A 7,418-nucleotide genomic window follows, 5' to 3' on the forward strand; every position below is an offset into this window, starting at 1 on the left:
ATCAAAATATGGAACAAAAATCTAAGTTAAATTGTAGTCAATTAGAAAATAAAAGTAGCAATATTAATTTTTGGCCAAAAGGCATCATAGAAAAATCCATCATACATGACAAAGAAGGCTCCTATGTAGAGATGAAAGCCACAATCAAACAAGACGACATACCAAGTAAACATCTCTTCACTCAATGAAAGTCTTTCAAGATACAACAATCATACTCCTAGAACTGAAAGAGGCAAATAGAACAATAATATAATAATATTATGAAACCAGTATATCACTTTTGAGCAAACACAGCAAGTGGAAAGGAAGTACACATACAAAAGAACTAAACACAATCAGCTTGATCTCTTACATGTTTACAGAATACTTCACCCAACAAAAGTACAATATATACTTTTCTAGTGCATGTGTAGTGTACTCCAAAATAGAGTATATATTAGGCCATAAACCAACCAATAATGATTTTTTTTATTGAGATACTAAAAACACTTATTTTCAGATCTTAATGTCATAAAATTAGAAATCAACCATAAGACTATCAACCAAGCAATTAACTTCATGGAAATGCAGCAACACTTTCTTGAAAATACTTGGTTATTGAACCAATTACCAAATCCCTTGAGACAAGAGAGAACAAAAATACAAAATATCAAAATTGCAAAAACAATATTCAGGACACCTTATAGAATTAATTGAACAAATCATAAATAAAGGAGAATTCCAATAAACACCTTAACACATGAACAACAACAATTAGAAAAAGAACAGCAAAAAAAAAAACCCTTAGCCACTGGAAGAAAGCAAATAATAAAACATTAGAACAGAAATGAATCAGAAAAAAAGAGAAAAGCAAGGTAAGTTTGGTCTTCAAAAGGATTAACAAATTGATAGCCCCAGGAAACATAACAAAGTTAGAGAAGAGGAGGAAGTTTCTATTACAAATAAGAAAAAAAAGTGCTATCACAATTGAACCAACAGAAATAAACAAGATAATTAAACAATGTTATGAAAAATTGTATTCCAATAATTTTCTAATATTTGAATAAAACCGATAAATTTATAAAAGCACATTACCCTAAATTAACACAGGTTGGTATAGAAAACCTTAAAAATCTAAAACATAAGAAGAAACAAAGCTGGTTATTTAAAATTTCTAATATAAAAAATTCTGGGGCAAGGTGGTTTTACCGGGGAATTCCACCTATCATTTAGGGAAAAAATATATATATAAACACTAACAAAACTATTCAGAATATAGAAAAGGTTATATATTACCAAACTTATTTTATGAAGCATGTATTACCTGACATTATTGAAATAGAAAATTATAGACCAATATCCCTTATGAATATAGACACTGAATTTTGGAACAAAATTCTAGCCAACAGAATTCATGAAAATGTTAAAACACCATAAGCGAGTGAAATTCATATCAAATGGGAAAGACTGGTTCAATATTAGAAAACCAATCAATGTAATCCACCACAGAAACAACAAATGTGAAAAACATCTGATTATGAAATTCAATATCCATTTTTGAAATAAAATAACATAATGCAATAGGAATAGAAGGGATTTCCTCAATATAAAAATAGTCATACCCAGTTCCCTCCTTGCCAGCCCTTATGCGATGGCTTGGATCTCAGGGAATGGTGGGAACAGTCTGAAGGAGGGAGGAAAAAAGTGAGTGTCTGGTTCTGGTTACTGTCATCCCAGGGGTGACTGTTATCGGGTAGCCTCAGGACAGGTAGGGGCCACACCATCTCTTCACCCCAGTAAAGCGACATCTGCTGTTTCGGCTGCAAAGAAGGTGGCACTGTGTGATGCTCAGGCATCTCCCCATCCCAAAGGAGGCCTGATGGGATCAGGCCAGGTTCCTTGCTCTGTCCTCCCACAGTGAGGGAAGCCATGCTAAGACACCAACCTCAGGGACTTGGGTGGCTTGGGTTGGGTTCTTTCGATACTGAGAGCTGTTTTAAGAGCAGAGGACAGCATAGGGCATTGTCAAAAAACCTACTCCGAGCCTCAAAAACAAATAGATAGATAGATAGGTAGATAGATAGATTATTAGTTGTTAGATAGATAGATAGATAGATAGATAGATAGATAGATAGATAGATAGATAGATAGATAGATAGAATAAAGGTCATGTATGGAAAATCACCAGCTAGTATTTCACTTAATGAAGAAAACTTGATAAATTACCCTCTCCAAATAGGAAGCAGACAGGGTCAGGTCACCCTTTATCACTGCTCTTATTTAATACATTCTTGTCAGTCTGAGCAAGATCAAGTGCAAAATAAATATTAAAAGCATCCAAGTTAGCCCACCAGAAACAAACCTCTCTTTATGTGCAGATGACGAAAGTTCAGAGATTCAACAACAACAACAACAGAAAAATGAAGGACAGAACTGAAAAATTTGACAATTAGGCAGAACATAAGATCAATATACAAAAGTGAAGGGATTCCTGTAGTTTAAAGAAGAGAACTTCGAAAAGGAAATTAAGAGAACAATCTAATTTATAATAACTACAAAAAGATAAATATGTAGGAGTAGATCAAATTCAAAATCCAGATATATAAAAACCATTCTAAAACAATTCTAAAAGAAAACATCAGATACATAAATGGAAGAATGCCCATGCACATGGAGAGGAAGACAATATAGTGAAAATGTTAATATTACCAAAAGCACTTTAAAAACTCAATGGAATTCCTATTCAAGTCCAAGCATAATTCATCAAAGAAATGGAAAATACTAATCACCAACTTTATGGAAAGGAAAGAAACCTAGGATAAACAAAACACTATTAAAATAACAAACAAAAAGTAGAACGTCTTTCATTTCTCAATTTCAAACTGTGTTGCACAGTCATGATATTCATAACAGATATTTATTGATATGTATGCTATTTTTGTTAGGTGCCACTGAGTTGGTTTCCACCCATAGTACCCCAATTCACAACAGAACTAAACACAGCACAAAACATTTAATTCTTCTGAATACAGCCTAAATCTCCAGCAGTTCTTTTTTAATGTACTGATACAACCATTGTTGAAAGATTTTCAGCAAAATCATAATTGCATGTGATATCAATGATATTGTTCTGCAGTTTGAGAACATTCTATCGTGTTACCTGTCTTTGGAATTGTTACAAATATAGATCTCTTCCCTGTGTCTTTCCAAAAGTAGCTGTCTTCCATATTTCTTGGCATAGACCAGTGAGTGTTTCCAGTGCTTCATCTGTTTGTTGAAACACTCCATTTGGTTTTCCATCAATTGCTGGAATCTTGTTTTCAGCTAACGGTTTTCGGTAGAGCTTGAACTTTTTCCTTCATCACCATTGCTTCCTGATCATATCCTACCTACTGACATGGTGGGCTGTCAACTAGTCTTTTTGGTACAATGACGCTGTGTATTCATTCCTTCCACCTCCTCTTGATATTTCCTTCATCACTCAATATTTTGCCAGTAGAAACTTTCAAGATTACAACTGGAGGCTTGGATTTTTTTTTCTTGAATTCTTTCTTCTCTGTCTTTGTCATGACCTCTTTCTCTTTTCATGAATGACCACCTTCCCATAGCTCATCATGTCTTCGGTCATTAGTGTTCAATGGGTCAAATTTCTTATAAAGATGATCTCAAAATTCAGGTGGAATAGACAATATCATATTTTTGCACTTGTGGGTTTGCTTTAGTTTTCGTCAGTTATAAGTTGAAATTACTTTTGACCAATTCATGGTCTTTTTCCACAGTCAGCCCATGGCATGGCTTGATAATGTGTGTCTCCAACATCTCTTCTCATAAACATACTCAATTTGATTTTTGTAAATTCCATCGGGGAAGACCTTGTGTGGTTGACAAAAGATATTTTCTTCTTTTTATAAAAATCATTTTATTAGAGGCTCATATAACTCTTATCAAAATCCATACATACATCAATTTTATAAAGCACATTTGTACATTCATTGCCCTCATCATTCTGAAAACATTTGCTCTCCACCTAAGCCCCTAGCATCAGCTCCTCATTTTCCCCTCCCTCCCCACTGCCCCCCTCCTTCATGAACCCTTGATAATTTATAATTTATTTTGTCATATCTTGACCTGTCCATCGTCTCCCTTCACCCACTTTTCTGTTGTCCGCCCCCCCAGGGAGGAGGTCACATGTAGATCCTTATAATCGATTGCCCCTTTCCCCTCCACCTTCCCTTCACCCTCCCAGTATCACCAGTCACACCACTTGTCCTGAAGTGATCATCCACCCTGGATTCCCTGTGTTTCCAGTTCCTATCTGTACCAGTGTACATCCTCTGGTCTAGCCAGACTTGCAAGGTAGAATTGGGATTATGATAGTGGTGGGGGCGGGGAGGGCGAGGGGGGAGCGTAAATGAAGCATTTAGGAACTAGAAGAAAGTTGTATGGTGTGCAGCTATCAAAAGATATAGAGTCTGGGGTGTTAAAGGTTTGAAGGTAAACAAGCAGTCATCTAGCTCAGAAGTAACAAAGCCCACATGGAAGAAGCACACCAGCCTGCGTGGTCATGAGGTGCTGAACGGATCAGTTATCAGGCATCAAAGAACAAAAAATCGTGTCATTGTGTGCTCACCTCCCTGATATGATAGCTGAAGACAAATGGGTGCATAAGCAAATGTGGTGAAGAAAGCTGATAGTGCCCGGCTTTCAAAAGATATAGTGTCTGGGGTCGTAAAGGCTTGAAGGTAAACAAGCAGCCATCTAGCTCAGAAGTAACAAAGCCCACATGGAAGAAGCACACCAGCCTTTCTGATCACGAGCTGTCGAAAGGATCAGATATCAGGCATCAAAGACCAAGAATCTTACCATAGTTCTTAAATGCTTCCTCCCCCTCCAACCCCCACTATCATGATCCCAACTCTACCTTACAAATACGGCTAAATCGAAGGATGGACACTGGTACAGATAGGAATGGGAAACGCAGGGAATCCAGGGCAGATGATCCCTTCAGGACCAGTGGTGTGAGTGGTGATACTGGGAGAATAGAGGGAGGGTGGGTTGGAAGGGGGGAACCAATTACAAGGATCTACATATAACCTCCTCCCTGGGGGAGACAACAGAATAGTCAGTGAAGGGAGATGTCAGACAGGGAAATATATGACAAAATAATAATTTATAAATTATCAAGGGTTCATGAGGGAGGGGGGAGGGGGAAGAGAGGGGAAAAGTGAGGAGCTTAAGCCAGGGGCTTAAGTGGAGAGCAAATGTTTTGAGAATGATGAGGGCAATGAATGTACAAATGTGCCTTACACAATTGATGTGTGCCTGGATTGGGATAAGAGTTGTAGGAGCCCCTAGTAAAACAATTTTAATAAAGAGAAAAAATAATTACTCTGTTTCTAGTTTACTTCTGGACACATGCAACACCTTTTTAATAACAATTTCACTTTTTCTTTTCTGCGCAATTCATTCTGGGTCCACTGGTCTAGTAGTTCTTTATGTACTAGATATTCTTCCTTATTTGCATGCCTAATAATTTTTGGATAACAAGTATTATGTGTTTTACCTTAATATTTGTGATGATGTGTGAATTTGCCTTTTTGTAAATATTCTTGAACACCATCATCCACCCCACACCCCACCAAAAAACCCCAAACAGAATTGAAAATGGCTTAATTTTTTGTTTCTTATTTCTGTTTTTTCATGTACCTTTTTTCTAAGAGAACAGAGGCTTATTGGAACTTTAAACTTAGGGACTGTTATCTCCACTATTGAGAGAAACTATCATTCATCTGTTACTTTGCTTTACTTTGGGAGTTTTGGTTTTGCTATGATTTTTGGACGCTACATCAACAACATTCTAAATACATATAGAGTTACCCATGCTATATATTTCAAATCTAAGATTAGGGTCTAGAAAATCTACTTTAAAAAATTAGCTAAGTAATAGCTTATGTATTAGAAAAAAAAAAAAGACCATTGTCCTTTTCAGTGCTGGATGCGGTGCCCTTGGTTGGAAAGTACTCAAGACACAAGCTTTGCACAAATGAAGTCAAGCATACTAACAATTGTGATTGCATTACTTTTTCCTGTACATGGAAAACCATGTACATGGGTAACGATGACTTGGAGATGAGTTAATAGTAGCTAATAACAACAATAATTGGAGAAGTTCCTTGCTAATTCTCTACCACATAACCTGTGTTTTAATATATATGTGGTGCAAGGCAAAAGAAATAGTAATATATGTATTGTCACATTTAAGAAAGCAGAAGGAACACCTAAATGCTGGCTTTGTAGAGATAGAAATTTGCTCACATAATAAGTTTAACAAACTCTTTTTAAAATGGTCTCAACTGGAATCACTCGTTGCTTATTTTGAACTTCAAGTTGGGAAGCACAAAGAACTTCTTTTGTCAGCAGTTTTTGAGTGTGGATAACTGAGCACTTCTCTGAACTTCTATGCTAATGTGTTAATTTATAATAAGAAATTTGCCTGTCAAAAAATCATAATATGCACATTGTCAAGATCAGTTCATTTTCTCCCTATAGTCAAGATAAAAGGCAAGTTAAATGACAACACACTAATTTTCAATGCAAAATAACTGTCAACTTTGTATGACCAGTGAATTATTTCCTTCTGTGGAAACCCAAATGAGTACTATGGATATATTATAAGCTGTACTCAGGACAAAGTTAGTGAGATGATTTGAATGTTTATGACATCAAGTTCTTAGAATCTAGAAAAATGGACTTTAAAATAAATGAATCATTAACTGGATAGCCATAATTATCTTTTCCTAGGCAAAGTTACTGTCAACATTTTGCTATGAATTTTCATGTTTTACATAGTTATAAGTGTGACACATTTTTGATGATATACTCTTGACTTAGAAAGGTTTATAAATTCAATTTCAATGCTGCTCTCAATTCTCAAAGTCTTTTGAGTCATGTAGCTTTTCAAGGTGATTATTCATTTTTCTCTCGTTGTTCATTTTGTTTTAAATTTGGAAGTTTTAATTTTTTCACCAATTGTCTTCTAAAAAGAAAAGAAAATCATACATTTTAACTTGAAGGTAGTGACAAGGATCCATTTTGTGGAACGTATATCCTCAGACATTATCCAATTGAAATTAGTAGATCGCCATTCAATATAATGTATGCAATATAATATCATTGGATATTTTAAAGACATTAAATACCAGGATCAGATAGCATGTGTCATTTGGAAAATTAACTCTAGCAGCAGTAAGGAAGAAAAAAAATGATATTCAAAATGTCCTTCCTCAAATAAGATGGGCACTGTGCAGGCATACTGTGTGCGTGCTGCACGTGTAGATGCTGGTAATCTCTGCAGGCATCCCCCTGATAGTAATCCCTGCAGGCATCCCCCTGATGGTAATCTCTGCAGGCATCCCCCTGATGGTAATCCCTGCAGGCAT

The sequence above is a fragment of the Tenrec ecaudatus genome, chromosome 9 (genome assembly GCF_050624435.1).
Source record: "Tenrec ecaudatus isolate mTenEca1 chromosome 9, mTenEca1.hap1, whole genome shotgun sequence".
NCBI classification, from domain to species: Eukaryota; Metazoa; Chordata; class Mammalia; order Afrosoricida; family Tenrecidae; genus Tenrec; species Tenrec ecaudatus.